This window comes from Oncorhynchus masou, chromosome 22, assembly GCF_036934945.1.
Source record: "Oncorhynchus masou masou isolate Uvic2021 chromosome 22, UVic_Omas_1.1, whole genome shotgun sequence".
NCBI lineage: Eukaryota > Metazoa > Chordata > Actinopteri > Salmoniformes > Salmonidae > Oncorhynchus > Oncorhynchus masou.
This window is the reverse complement of record NC_088233.1, coordinates 55,237,465-55,254,404: the sequence shown is the minus strand read 5'-3', so window position 1 is coordinate 55,254,404 and position 16,940 is coordinate 55,237,465.

The window sequence follows — 16,940 nt, the reverse complement described above, 5'->3', positions numbered from 1 at the left end:
TTTGAATGGTATACAGTGGGGCAAAAAAGTATTTAGTCAGCCACCAATTGTGCAAGTTCTCCTACTTAACAAGATGAGAGAGGCCTGTAATTTTCATCATAGGTACACTTCAACTATCACAGACAAAATTGTAGGATTTTTTATTGATTTATTTGCAAATTATGGAGGCAAATAAGTATTTGGTCAAAAACAAAAGTTTATCTCAATATTTTGTTATGTACCCTTTGTTGGCAATGACAGAGGTCAAATGTTTTCTGTACGTCTTCACAAGGTCTTCACAGACTGTTGCTGGTATTTTGGCCCATTCCTCCATGCAGATCTCCTCTAGAGCAGCGATGTTTTGGGGCTGTTGCTGGGCAACGCAGACTTTCAACTTGAGTTGGTTGAGATCTGGAGACTGGCTAGGCCACTCCAGGACCTTGAAATGCTTCTTACGAAGCCACTCCTTCGTTGCCCGGGCGGTGTGTTTGGCATCATTGTCATGCTGAAAGACCCAGCCACGTTTCATCTTCAATGCCCTTGTTGATGGAAGGAGGTTTTCACTCAAAATCTCATGATACATGGCCCCATTCATTCTTTGCTTTTTCCTAATAATTGCTCCCACAGTTGATTTCTTCAAACCAAGATGCTTACCTATTGCAGTTTCAGTCGTCCCAGCCTGGTGCAGGTCTACAATTTTGTTTTTGGTGTCCTTTGACAGCTCTTTGGTCTTGGCCATAGTGGAGTTTGGAGTGTGACTGTTTGAGGTTGTGGACAGGTGTCTTTTATACTGATAACAAGTTCAAACAGGTGCCATTAATACAGGTAACGATTGCAGGACAGAGGAGCTTAAAGAAGAAGTTACAGGTCTGTGAGAGCCAGAAATCTTGCTTGTTTGTCGATGACCAAATACTTATTTTCCACCATAATTTGCAAATAAATTCACACACACATATATATACACATACACACATATATATATACATTTACATATATCAGAGAGCCTTGAATTGAAAATACACTGCACCTCCTAAAACATACACACATATGTCTACCTGCATACTTCATTTTGCTTGTTCAAGTATACATCTCCTCTCATCCAGTTACCAAATATGCACTCCTCCACACTTATTCAGCCCTATAATGCAGTATCAACGGTAGGCCTAGGCTACATTTTTCTTATTGAGAATGTGCCTAACCCATAAAATACAATTTACGGAGCCTAGTATTTTTTATGTTAGGAGAAGTCAAGGCTAGGCTAAGCTTATTGACGCTAATTACAACGATGTTGACTGCCAACGCATAGGCTATTGAGCAAACACTGGATGTACTCGTTACCGTAGCCTATGCGATTTAATAAACTGTAGTATCAATCCACAATGAACCGGGACAAGAATATTCGTGCACCTAGCCAAATTAGAGTTGAGGACAACGCACGCAAGCATGCACGCGCACACACACACACACACACACACACACACACACACACACACACAGAGACGAGTGAGTTTGAACTCCGATGTCGGTTGGCGAAGGTTTCCATGAGGTCAAACACAGGTGTACCGAGCAGTCAAGACCACGCTCTCACCAGTACTTTGTGCTGCTCTCAAAACAGAGGCCACAAGCCCATAGTATTGATCAATTAATGGGGGATGAGCAAAAGAGCAAGGGAAATAGGGAGGATAGCTAGGACGAGTGGATGAGTGGACATGTGGCCATCGATGTGCTGTGGTGGGGTCTCTTCCCTGTTTTATTGTAGAGAATGTGTTAGCATGTCACTATGTCTGTCACCCCACCCATAGCACATCCTTGTCCTCCTGCTCCCTCCATCCCTATTTTTCTATTTCTCTTTATCCCTCCATACCAGTCAGTCACATGTCCTTCAGTCCTGCATTCCACTGTGCTACTACCTCCACTCTGTGCCTCCTCCTCCTCCTCCCTATGTCTGTACTCCCTCTGTCTCTTCTACACACTGAAAATTACCTCAATATGAACTAAGCATCTAACAATTCCCATGATTATGTAACAATTCCCTCATTCTATGCCTCTCCTTTTATTTCTCAGTCAGATGAGGCGAGCATTTCTCCCCCTCCTTTTTCACATGAGAAATTTTTTTTTTTCTCTTTCTGTTGCCAGCACAGCGTTTATTCTCCGCCGACACCCAAAAAACTCATTTATTTACGAAATGCCTTTTCTGGAGATGTGTGAGCACCCCTCGCAGCTCCCGAGAACCCAACCCGTGCACATCACAGGACAAAGTCACAAGTTAGGGTCTCAGGGATTGAGAGAGGTACAGTTTTCAGTATGATTTGTCAATCCTAAGTGAGACAGAGAGAGAGATAGGACATCAGCACATTAGCTGAAACACACAGACAATGACAGCTATTGCTCCGTCCCGCAGCTTTGTGCTACAGTACTGTGATCCCTCACTGTGTCAGTGCTGCGGCATAGGCTTACAACAAGTGCAACCTCCGGTCAGGGCACACACGAGCACACACACACTCGACCCCATTCCCCCATATGTCCATCACACATTACAATACATACATGCCATGCACACACACGCACACGCACACGCACACACACAACACCACAACACACACATGTAGCAAATACAAATATACACAAATCTGCACATCAGAAGAGTACAGGCACACACACAACTATGACCACACACACTGACCACGCACACAAGAACAAACAAGATCAAGCGCACACAGTCACACAACTGCAGTCACCAGACGCATGCTCACACACACACACACCAAGACACAATCAGGTTCCGCTCCAGCCTATGACAGACATACTATTAGAATCACAATCTCTGATCACCATCACAGCGATTGGTTATGAAGGAAAGCTCTAAAAAATAAATGCCACACACAGTACACATGCGAATACGTGAGCGCATGCACACACACACACCTGGCTTGGGCGATATATCGTATATACTGGGGTATTTCGAAATACTGATGGTATACAAATAATAAAAACATGTACATATACACACACATATATACAGTACCAGTCAAAGTTTGGACCCACCAACTCATTCAAGGGTCTTTCTTTATTTTTACTATGTCTACATTGCAGAATAATAGTGAAGACATCAAACTATGAAATAACACATATGGAATCATGTAGTAACCAAAAAAGTTGAAAAACAAATGATCCCACTAAGTGCAAACAATGTGGGATGGTGTATCACTGCAGAGTTCTGTGGAAGCCATGCTGGTTAAGTGTGCCTTGAATTCTAAATAAATCACAGACAGTGTCACCAGCAGAGCACCCTCACACCTCCTCCTCCATGCTTCAAGGTGGGAACCACACATGCGGAGTGTAACGGCTTTCCTCTTCCTCTTCTGAGGAGAAGTAGCAAGGATCGGACCAATACGCAGTGTTGTAAGTGTTCATCTTGGTTTTTAATTAGAACACTGAACAAAACAATAAACAACAACGTAAAAAAACAAAACTGAAACAGTTCCGTGTGGAAACAAACACTGACACGGAAAATAAACACCCACGAAACACAAGTGGGAAAAGGCTACCTAAGTATGATTCTCAATCAGAGACAACTAACGACACCTGTCTCTGATTGAGAACCATACCAGGCCAAATGCAAACACAACATAGAAAACGGAACATAGACAACCCACCCAACTCACGCCCTGACCATACTAAAACAAAGACATAAATAAAATAACTAAGGTCAGAACGTGACACGGAGATTATCCGTTCACCTTCTCCCTGTCTCACAGACATGGTGGTTGGAACCAAACAACTCACATTTGGACTCATCAGAACAAAGGACAGATTTCTACCGGTCTAATGTCCATTGTTTGTGTTTCTTGGCATAAGCAAGCCTCTTCTTCTTATAGGTCTCCTTTAGTAGTGGTTTCTTCTTCAGTAATTCAACCATGAAGGTCTGATTCACGCAGTTACCTCTGAACAACTGATGTTGAGATGTGTCTGTTACTTGAACTCTGTGATGCATTTATTTGGACTGTAGTTTCTGAGGCTGGTAACTCTAATGAACTTATCCTCTGCAGCAGAGGTAACACTGGGTCTTCTTTTCCTGTGGTGGTCCTCATGAGAGCCAGTATCATCGTAGCGCTTGATGGTTTTTGCGACTGCAAGTTCTTGAATTGTCTTAAAGTAATGGACTGTCGTTTCTCTTTGCTTATTTGATTGGTTACTACTTGATTCTGTGTTATTTCATACTTTTGATGTCTACTATTATTCTACAGTATAGAAAATAGTAAAAATAAAGAAAAACCCTTGAACTACAGGTGTGTCTAAACTTTTGACTGGTACTGTATACACTGAACAAAAATGTAAATGCAACATGTAAAGTGTTGGTCCGATGTTTCATGAGCTGAAATAAAGATCCCAGAAAGCTTATTTATTTCAGTTTTTTTGTTCATAAATTTGTTTTACATCCCAGTTAGAGAGCATTTCTCCTTTAGCAAGAAAATCCATCCACCTGACAGGTGTGGCATGTCAAGAAGCTGATTAAACAGCATGATCATTACATAGGTGCACTCTAAAATGTGGCCATTCAAAAGGCCGTCCAAAATATGCAGTTTTGTAACACAACACAATGTCACAGATGTCTCAAGTTGAGGGAGCATGCAATTGGCATGTTGACCGCAGGAATTTACACCAGAACTATTGCCAATGAATTGAATGTTAATTTCTTTACCATAAGCCGCCTCCAATGTTGTCTTAGAGAATTTGGCAGTACATCAAATTGGCCTCACAACTGCAGACCACATGTAACCATGCCAGCCCACATCTGGCTTCTTCACCTCTGGGATCGTCTGAGACCAACCAACTGGACAGCTGATGAAACTGAGTAGTATTGCTTTCTGGAATAAATCCCTTTTGTGGGGAAAAACTAATTCTGATTGGCTCGGCCTGGCTCCCAAGTGGGTGGGCCTATGCCCACCCATAGCTGCACCCCTGCCCAGTCTTGTGAAATCCATAGACGAGGGCCTTTATTTCTATTGACTGATTTCCATAAATTAACTGTAACTCAGTAAAATATTTACAATTGTTGCATTTATATTTTTGTTCAGAGTATATATTTATATTTTGGGGGTTTGGGGGCACCCCCGCCTTGTGGGGGCTGCGGGAGTGCGTGCTACGCCACTGCTTTTAACTATAAGTTAAGTATAACTATAATAAATCTAAGATGTGTCAAATAGATTAGATCCAGCTTAGGGCTCCAGCTATGCATTTGGTTTGCTTACTTGCTAGCTAAGTGGCTGGACATCAAGATCAAGCTTCTTGATTACAGCATCTCTGATTACATTCAATCCCCTTCTGGACTAAGATCCCTGTTGCCTAAATAGTTTTGTGCGTCATAAATAAATATATTTATTGTTTTAAATAGCGCCCTTGTGTGCACATTCGTTAATACTGTATTCCCCGGTATGTTACAGAAACGGTATGAAAATCTGGATACCGCCCAACCCTAACACGCACGCGCACACACACACACACACACACACACACACACACACACACACACACACACACACACACACACACACACACACACACACACACACACACACACACACACACACACACACACACACACACACACAATGGCAGCCAGAGCAGAAATGCTGCGGCAGAAAGCCAGCGCCATCACACCTAAAATGGATCACCAAGATCCAGCGGCCATGAAAATCCATCTATATCAGTCCTCAGACACATAGACAGGCAGCAGATTACGTTATACAATGCTTATGGTAGACCTAGTACGGTACAGGCAGCATCTCAGATCAGAAAGATGAGGAGGACGTCGGGGGAGAGAGAGGAAGAGAGGAAGCAATAAAGAAGGAACTCAAACTCACCCTTCTGGTCATGGTCGCTGAGGCTGCCACAGTCTGCTCTGAGTCAGAGAGAGAGAAAGTGAGAGCGAGCGAGAGGCAGAGACTGGGGTAAAGGGAAGAGAAAGAGAGAGAGACTGAATGACAGAAAGAGAAAAAAGGGAGATAGAAAGCCTGAATGAGAGGAAGTGACAGAGTCAGAAAGTGATAATGAAAATGTGAGATAAAAAAAGAGGTATCATTCTAAAAAGAGCTTCTGTGATGGAGAAGTGAGAACCACAAAGGAGGCAGATGCAGAAATAGAAAGAAACGAACAAGCATTGGGTAAAAATCGATCAATTAATGCTGATCGGTCAAGAGAGATAAAAGATCGAAAATGAAAGAGAGAACGAAAGAGACAAGGCCGTGATAGCAGCATACCAGACAGAAAAACGTGCAGAAAAACTCAGACATTTACATACTAAATACATACTCCCCCCCTCTCCCATGTGTCCCAATCTTGCCCAGAGAGAAAACAAGCAGAAGTCTGTGTGTCATCTGATGCACGCGACAGACAGACAGATGGTAAGGAGCAATGAAAATAAACAGAGACAGAATGGAATAATAAGAAAGAATGTGTCAACCAACACCTGTTACTGTAGACTCTCTACCCACGAGCCTCTCCTCGGCTAGCTTGCTCTGCTCCTCTGGGGCACATTATTAACCCATCTTCTCTCACTCTGTTTTTGTCTGTCTGCCTCTGTCTCTCTTTTTCTCTCTCTCCCCTCGTCTCCTTTTCTCTGTCGCTCCTTTTCTTTCTCTTTCTCTCCTTCTGTCACCCTCTGTCTCTGTATGGCAGTCTGCTGAGTCTACGGAGTGAGAAACTGAAGACTCTGTGTCCTGCCTTCCTCCCTGTCTGCCTGCCTTCCCTGTCTGACTGTATGCCCTCCCTGCCCCACTCCTTCCTGTTAGAGACAGTATTCGACAGCAGCAGCAGAGGACTGGACAGAGCAATACACATTATCCATTAATTTCCTCCCACAGCTGAAATCAGTTAGACCCAGAGGCCCGCTACCCAGAGAGGGAAGGAGAGATACACAGACAGGGAGAGAGACAGAGGGAAGGAGAGAGTGCGGGAGAGGGGGGGAAGGAAGAGAATGAGAGAGTGACAGAGAAAGACAACCGTTTCTCGCCTTAGTGTCTTCTTTTCATGCTCCTTTTCTGTCCAAATAAAATAATCGGAATCCGTTTCTGGTCAGCAAGTCCAGCATTCTCTCCTCTCCCATTCCCTTTCAGCGCTGTTCCTGTCTCTTTCCCCCTCTCTTTGCAACTGGGTATTAGAGCGTGTGTTTCACGAAGCGAGGGAGGGAACAAGAGAGAGGGAGAGAGGGAGCAGGCGTGAGGGAACATTGAATGAGTTCATTCAGACTCAAAAGCTCAAGAGAGATAAAGGGAAAACATAAACGATTTTATGTGATGTGCATGTCTAAATATCTTATCAACATGAGCTCAGGACCGGTAAAATTATAAATTAAAACAGGAAATGAAAAGAGAGGAAAAGAGAAAGATAGCAGGAAAGAGAGCAAAGCAGCGACAGGGGACTGCTGATAAACGACATGCAGAGGGCACAAATCAACGACAGCAGAATCAATGTTCTCTCTCGAACTAAGCCGAAAGGTTTATCAATCCAGTATCTGTAAGAAGATAACGGAAACAGTAATAACTCTATTGATAGTATTTTTTGCTCACCACATCATATTCACTTTCTCACATTCTCTCGCTAATAACTATATGATTCATTGGGTAGAGCCGACTATCAAGGCACAAGGTGAGACCCAGATGCAGACAAAGGAGGCAGATGGTTGGAGTCTTACAATGTTTATTAATCTAAAGGGGTAGGCAAGAGAATGGTCGTGGACAGGTAAAAGGGTCAAAACCAGGTCAGAGTCCAGGAGGTACAGAGTGGCAGACCGGCTCGTGGTCAAGGCAGGCAGAATGGTCAGGCAGGTACAGAAACAGGCAAAGGTCAAAACCGGGTGGACTAGAAAAAGGAGAACAACAAAAAGGCATACAGGAAAAACACTCCGGTTGACTTGACTAAACATACAAGACAAACTGCCACGGAGAAACAGGAAACACAGGGATACATACACTGGTACAGAGAGACAGGAAACACAGGGATAAATACACTGGTACAAGAGACAGGAAACACAGGGATAAATACACTGGTACAGAGAGACAGGAAACACAGGAATAAATAAACTGGTACAGAGAGACAGGAAACACAGGGATAAATAAACTGGTACAGAGAGACAGGAAACACAGGGATACATACACTGGCACAGAGAGACAGGAAACACAGGAATAAATACACTGGTACAGAAAGACATGAAACACAGGGATACATACACTGGCACAGAGAGACAGGAAACACAGGAATAAATACACTGGTACAGAAAGACATGAAACACAGGGATAAATACACTGGTACAAGAGACAGGAAACACAGGGATAAATACACTGGTAGAGAGAGACAGGAAACACAGGAATAAATAAACTGGTACAGAGAGACAGGAAACACAGGGATAAATAAACTGGTACAGAGAGACAGGAAACACAGGAATAAATACACTGGTACAGAAAGACATGAAACACAGGGATAAATACACTGGTACAAGAGACAGGAAACACAGGGATAAATACACTGGTAGAGAGAGTCAGGAAACACAGGGATAAATACACTGGTACAGAGAGACAGGAAACACAGGGATAAATACACTGGCACAGAGAGACAGGAGACACAGGGATAAATAAACTGGTACAGAGAGACAGGAAACACAGGAATAAATACACTGGTACAGAGAGACAGGAAACACAGAGATAATTACACTGGTACAGAGAGACAGGAGACACAGGAATAAATACACTAGTACAGAGAGACAGGAAACACAGGGATAAATACAGTGGCACAGAGAGACAGGAAACACAGGGATAAATACACTGGTACAGAGAGACAGGAAACACAGGGATAAATACACTGGCACAGAGAGACAGGAAACACAGGGATAAATAGACTGGTACAGAGAGACAGGAAACACAGGGATAAATACACTGATAGAGAGACAGGAAACACAGGGATAAATACACTGATAGAGAGACAGGAAACGCAGGGATAAATAGACTGGTACAGAGAGACAGGAAACAAAGGGATAAATACACTGGGGATGAGGAAAACAAGCGACACCTGGGGGGGTGGGGGGGTGGAGACAATCACAGGACACCTATAGCTGTGTCCACCCTTCCTTTCAGATAACCATTCCTATGTGTTTCCATACTAAGCCAATCAGTCTATTCCTATGTGTTTCCATACTAAGCCAATCCTTTGCTGGGTCACAAACAGACATCACATGCTCTATGTGGCCATCATCACATCACATGCAGCTGAAGCATTAAACAGTTGGTCTGGTGCTCAAAACATCTTTGTATTGCAGAGAGAGAAAATCCCTGTCCTTCTCCTAATGCCCCACCACCCCTTATCACTATCGCCTTGGGCCACTCTATCAGCCTGCTTCTGTCCACACACATGCACTCACACACGCACTCACACACACGTTCCATGCCATGATAGGCACAGCAAATGTACAGACATTTACCGAAGTCAAAAAAGGGTGAGTGAGATGGTGACAGAGAGACATAGTGTGTGTGAGAGAGAAAGAGAGAGCGAATGAGAGAGGAGAGGGAGAGAGTGAATGACAGAGAGAGAGAGAGAGAGAGAGAGAGAGAGAGAGAAAGACAGAGAGACAAAGAGACAGAGTGTCAGAGAGACAAATAGTGTGTGTGAGAGAGAAAGAGAGAGAGAGAATGAGAGAGAAGACAGAGAGAGTGAATGAGAGAGAGAGAGAGAGAGAGTTGAGTTTTAAATCATCTTTATTGGGTCTGGGGGCCCACCACACAATAAATACTCATACAAAACCACAGTTACACATCAATTAAAAACACAACTCCAATTCCTCCTCCACAGTAACTAAACACAACAGCCTCTGAATACCCCATATACAGTACTCAAAAACAGATCAATATTGTTGACAAGTTTATAATAGGCAAACTCAATCCTTAGTCTCACTGCCAACATTCCCTCCAGCATTCCCACCGCATCCACAGACCCCTGTCCCCGAATGCTGTTCTTTCGGGTCTTAAATAATATAATATAATATAATATTATAATAATAATAATAATATAATAATAATAATAATAATAATAATATAATATATAATATATATCTTACATATCTTACATATCGCTAATTTTGCTGCCCCTAACACGAAATTAAGCAACACAACTACACCCTTTTGACTGAACCTGTACTTGGGCCCAAATATATACAATTGAGAAGAGAAAACCTCTCCCAACGTTGAGAACCAATCAGTGATCAGTTCAATCATCCCAACCAACCTGGGAAACAGTAAAAACAGATTTGCCAGAGTTTCAGATTCAGCACAGAATGGACACCCCTCCCCAACAGTAGGGTCCAAGTGTACCAGATGAATGTTGGTGGCTATAGCTCCATGTATTATCCTCCATTGGAGGTCAGCTGTCCTCTTATCAATAGGCAGTTTGTATAATGATCGCAAACAACCTTTTGGAGAGGCACCTCGACCAAGCACACCCGCCCACCTCGTCGATTTTACCCCTTCCAGGGAAGAGGCATGGGACACCTTTACACATATTCTGTACATGGTTTTCTTTCCCACCTCCTTGAACTTCCCCAGCTCCGGGGTATCGAAGGAAAGCAGCATCCCCACATCCTCCTCGAATGCCCCCATCGCAGCACTAACAATCAGTGCAGGGAACACATAATCCAGACCCTCCTTCCACCGATCAGAATTGGAAGTGTCAGTCACATATTGCAGATGAAGCACTGGCAAAGAGTCACAGACATCAGCGACGACCTTCCTCAATAGGCGAGATGATCGGATCCCCGCTCTTTCTCCCAGCTCCTCCAACGATCTGCTCCTGCTCCGCATCAAATGACCCAGCTTGGTACACCACGCCTAACAGGCATGAACGCAGGCTAGCTGAATCCAAAACACGAGACTGGATGGCAGTGTTGTGAAAAAGAGGCTCTTCAAAAAGCCATATCCCTGGTGGCGTGCAGGCCTTGCAGGCCTTGCATAACAGACTCATAAAATGGAGTCAGGCCAGGAAAATCACCCCCCCCTCCAGCTTTAAGAGGAAAAGGTATTTGTCTAAGCCCAAACAGCCCACTCTCCTCATCAATCTTGTAGGCTGTTTCGATCCAGCTAGAACCGTCTCTGTACAACAATCTCTGGGCTGCTTGAAACCGGAAAGCCATGATTCTAGAGGAAATGTCCACCAGGCCTTGCCCACCCTCGTGCAGTGGCAGGTACAGGGCTGCAGCTTTAATCCAGTGTTGTCCAGACCAGAAGAAATTGACAAGGGTCCTCTGATGCTCTTGTATCAGACACTTTGGTGGCTGCAAAATCGTTAGTCTGTGCCACTGGGTAGAGGCAGCAAGATTATTAGCTACCAGGACCCTTCCCCTATAAGACAACTGGGGCAGCACCCATTTCCATCTTGACAGTCTGGCATACACTTTCTCCAATACACCCTCCCAGTTCTTTTTCTGAAAGACATCGGAGCATAGAAAACCACCCAAAGTCTTCATCCCATGTACAGATCTGTGTTAATGCATATTAACCAGCCCATCCCCTGGCACAGTGCTATATTAACCAGACCATCCCCTGGCATGGCACAGTGCTGTATGAACCAGACAATCTGTCACGCCCTGGTCTATATTTATTATGTTTATCTTCATTTATTGGGTCAGGCCAGGGAGTGACATGGGTTTATTTGTGGTGTGTTTCGTCTTGGGGTTGTGTGGGGTGTATAGCATAGTCTATGGCTGCCTGAGGCGGTTCTCAATCAGAGTCAGGTGATTATCATTGTCTCTGATTGGGAACCATATTTAGGTAGCCATATTCTTTGAGTGTTTTCGTGGGTGATTGTTCCTGTCTTTGTGTTTGTGGCACCAGATAGGACTGTTTAGGTTTTCACGTTCCGTTTGTTGTTTTTGTATTGTTCATGTTCAGTTATTTCACGTCTAGTCTACTTTCATTCTTTATTAAACATGTCTCAAAAATACCACACTGCATTTTGGTCCGCTCCTCTTCAACAGAAGAAAACCGTTACAGAATCACCCACCACAACAGGACCAAGCGGCGTGGTAACAAGCAGGTGCAGCGAAATGGAGGAATGGACATGGGAGGAAGAATTGTTTGGAGAAGGACCCTGGGATCAGCCTGGAGAATATCGCCACCCCAAAGAAGAACTGGAGGCGGCGAGAGCTGAGAGGCGCTGGTATGAGGAGGCAGCGCGGCGACGCGGATGGAAGCCCGAGAGTCAGTCCCAAAAATTTCTTGGGGGGGGGGGGCTCAGGGAGAGTGTGGCAGAGTCAGGAGTCAGACCTGAGCCCACTCTCCCTGCTTATCGTGAGGAGCCAAGGAGGAGACCAGAACCAGAACCGGTGTTGGAGGTGAGCGAAGCAGAGACTGTGAAGGAGTTAATGGGGAAATTGGAGGAGAGAGAAATGAGGGAGTTGCTGTGTTGGTGCTTATTGCATGGAATTCGCCCGATGGAACGTGTCAGGGATTTGATGGCACCTGGGTTAGCGCTCCATACTCGTCCTGAGGTGCGTGTTAGTCGGCTGGTGAAGTTGGTGCCAGCCTCACGCACCAGGCCTCCTGTGCACATCCCTAGCCTTGCCCGTCCTGTGCCAACACTGCTCTCAAGATCTCCAGTACGCCTTCATGGTCTAGCCCATCCTGTGCCACCTCCACACACCAGCCCTCCGGTGGCAGCTCCCCGCACCAGGCTTCCTGTGCGTGTCCTCGGCCCAGTACCACCAGTGCCAGCACCACGCATCAGGCCTACAGTGCGCCTCGCCTATCCAGCGCTACCGGCGCCTTTCTCCTCTCCTGCGCTGCCGGAGTCTCCCGTCTGTTTAGCGCAGCCAGAGCCTTTCTCCTCTCCTGCGCTGCCGGAGCCTCCCGCCTGTTCAGCGCTACCGGAGCTTTCTCCTCTCCAGCGCTGCCGGAGTCTCCCGCCTGTTTAGCGCAGCCAGAGCCTTCCTCCTCTCCTGCGCTGCCGGAGCCTCCCGCCTGTTTAGCGCAGCCAGAGCCTTCCTCCTCTACAGCGCTGCTGGAGTCTCCCGCCTGTTTAGCGCAGCCAGAGCCTTCCTCCTCTCCTGCGCTGCTGGAGTCTCCCGCCTGTTTAGCGCAGCCAGAGCTGTCAGTCTGCATGGAGCAGCCAGAGCTGTCAGTCTACATGGAGCAGCCAGAGCTGTCAGTCTACATGGAGCAGCCAGCGCTGTCAGTCTGCATGGAGCTGTCAGTCTGCAAGGAGCTGCCAGTCCAAAAGGATCTGTCAGTCTGCAAGGAGCAGTCAGTCTGCAAGGAGCTGTCAGTCTGCAAGGAGCTGCCAGACTGCATGGAGCTGCCAGTCTGCATGGAGCAGCCAGAGCTGTCAGTCTGCAAGAAGCCGCCAGAGCTGTCAGTCTACATGGAGCAGCCAGAGCCGCCAGTCAGCATGGAGCAGCCAGATCCGTCAGTCAGCCAGACTCTTCCAGATCTGCCAGTCAGCCAGACTCTTCCAGGTCCGCCAGTCGGCCAGACTCTTCCAGGTCCGCCAGTCGGCCAGACTCTTCCAGATCCGCCAGTCGGCCAGACTCTTCCAGATCCGCCAGTCGGCCAGACTCTTCCAGATCCGCCAGTCGGCCAGACTCTTCCAGATCCGCCAGTCGGCCAGACTCTTCCAGATCCGCCAGTCGGCCAGACTCTTCCAGATCCGCCAGTCAGCCAGACTCTTCCAGATCCGCCAGTCAGCCAGACTCTTCCAGATCCGCCAGTCAGCCAGACTCTTCCAGATCTGCCAGTCAGCCAGGATCTGCCAGAACCGTCAACCAGCCAGGATCTGCCGGATCCAAATACCTGGCTGGGTTTCCTCTCAGTGCTGGGCTTCCTCTCAGTACCGGGCTTCCTCTCAGTGCCGGGCTTCCTCTCAGTGCCGGGCTTCCTCTCAGTGCCGGGCTTCCTCTCAGTGCCGGGCTTCCTCTCAGTGCTGATCTTCGCCTCTGCCCCGAGCTGCTCCTCTGTCCCGAGCTGCTCCTCTGTCCCGAGCTGCCCCTCTGTCCCGAGCTGCCCCTCAGTCCCGAGCTGCCCCTCAGTCCAGTGGGGTTCTGGGTGAGGACTACTAGGCCATGGTCGGCGGCGAAGGTGGACTATCCTAGGATGCGAGGAGGGGGGACTAAGACATTTATAGAGTGGGTTCCACATCCCGCGCCGGAGCCGCCACCATGGACAGACGCCCACCCGGACCCTCCCTATTGTTTTGATGTGCGTCCGGGAGTCTGCACCTTAGGAGGGGGGGTTCTGTCACGCCCTGGTCTATATTTATTATGTTTATCTTCATTTATTGGGTCAGGCCAGGGTGTGACATGGGTTTATTTGTGGTGTGTTTGGTCTGGGGGTTGTGTGGGGTGTATAGCATAGTCTATGGCTGCCTGAGGCGGTTCTCAATCAGAGTCAGGTGATTATCGTTGTCTCTGATAGAGAACCATATTTAGGTAGCCATATTCTTTGAGTGTTTTTGTGGGTGATTGTTCCTGTCTTTGTGTTTGTGGCACCAGATAGGACTGTTTAGGTTTTCACGTTCCGTTTGTTGTTTTTGTATTGTTCATGTTCAGTTATTTCACGTCTAGTCTACTTTCATTCTATATTAAACATGTCTCAAAAAAACCACGCTGCATTTTGGTCCGCTCCTCCTTCAACAGAAGAAAGCCGTTACACAGTCCCCTGGCACAGTGCTATATTAACCAGACCATCCCCTAGCACAGTGCTATATTAACCAGACCATCCCCTAGCACAGTGCTATATTAACCAGACCATCCCCTAGCACAGTGCTATATTAACCAGACCATCCCCTAGCACAGTGCTATATTAACCAGACCATCCCCTAGCACAGTGCTATATTAACCAGACCATCCCCTAGCACAGTGCTATATTAACCAGACCATCCCCTGGCACAGTGCTATATTAACCAGACCATCCCCTAGCACAGTGCTATATTAACCAGACCATCCCCTAGCACAGTGCTATATTAACCAGACCATTCCCTAGCACAGTGCTATATTAACCAGACCATCCCCTGGCACAGTGCTATATTAACCAGACCATCCCCTGGCTCAGTGCTATATTAACCAGACCATCCCCTAGCACATTGCTATATTAACCAGACCATCCACTAGCACAGTGCTATATTAACCAGAACATCCCCTAGCACAGTGCTATATTAACCAGACCATCCCCTAGCACAGTGCTATATTAACCAGACCATCCCCTAGCACAGTGCTATATTAACCAGACCATCCCCTAACACAGTGCTATATTAACCAGACCATCCCCTAGCACAGTGCTATATTAACCAGACCATCCCCTAGCTCAGTGCTATATTAACCAGACCATCCCCTAGCACAGTGCTATATTAACCAGACCATCCCCTAGCACAGTGCTATATTAACCAGACCATCCCTAGCTCAGTGCTATATTAACCAGACCATCCCCTAGCACAGTGCTATATTAACCAGACCATCCCCTAGCACAGTGCTATATTAACCAGACCATCCCCTAGCACAGTGCTATATTAACCAGACCATCCCCTAGCACAGTGCTATATTAACCAGACCATCCCCTAGCTCAGTGCTATATTAACCAGACCATCCCCTAGCACAGTGCTATATTAACCAGACCATCCCCTAGCACAGTGCTATATTAACCAGACCATCCCCTAGCACAGTGCTATATTAACCAGACCATCCCCTAGCACAGTGCTATATTAACCAGACCATCCCCTAGCTCAGTGCTATATTAACCAGACCATCCCCTAGCACAGTGCTATATTAACCAGACCATCCCCTAGCACAGTGCTATATTAACCAGACCATCCCCTAGCTCAGTGCTATATTAACCAGACCATCCCCTAGCACAGTGCTATATTAACCAGACCATCCCCTAGCACAGTGCTATATTAACCAGACCATCCCCTAGCACAGTGCTATATTAACCAGACCATCCCCTAGCACAGTGCTATATTAACCAGACCATCCCCTAGCTCAGTGCTATATTAACCAGACCATCCCCTAGCACAGTGCTATATTAACCAGACCATCCTCTGGCACAGTGCTATATTAACCAGACCATCCCCTGGCACAGTGCTATATTAACCAGAACATCCCCTAGCACAGTGCTATATTAACACAGACCATCACCTGGCATGACACAGTGCTATATTAACCAGACCATCCCCTGGCACAGTGCTATATTAACCAGACCATCCCCTGGCACAGTGCTATATTAACCAGACCATCCCCTTGCATGGCACAGTGCCATTTTAACCAGATCATCCCCTGGCATGGCAAAGTGCTATATTAACCAGACCATCCCCTGGTCACAGTGCTATATTGACCAGACAATCCCCTGGTATGGCACAGTGCTATATTAACCAGACCATCCCCTGGCACGACACAGTGCTATATTAACCAGACCCTCTCCTGGGATGGCACAGTGCTATATTAACCAGACCATCCCCTGGCATGGCACAGTGCTGTATTAACCAGATCATCCCCTGGCATGGCACAGTGCTATATTAACCAGACCATCCCCTGGCATGACACAGTGCTATATAAACCAGACCATCCCCTGGCACAGTGCTATATTAAGCAGACAATCCCCTGGTATGGCACAGTGCTATATTAACCAGACCATCCCCTGGCACGACACAGTGCTATATTAGCCAGATCATCCCCTGGCACAGTGCTATATTAACCAGACCATCCCCTGGAACAGTGCTATATTAACCAGACAATCCCCTGGTATGGCACAGTGCTATATTAACCAGACCATCCCCTGGCACGACACATTGCTATATTAGCCAGATCATCCCCTGGCATAGTGCTCTATTTACCAGACCATCCCCTGGCACAGTGCTAAATTAACACAAACCGACTCCTGGCATGACACCGTGCTATATTAACCATACCATCCCTGGCATAGTGCTATATTAACCAG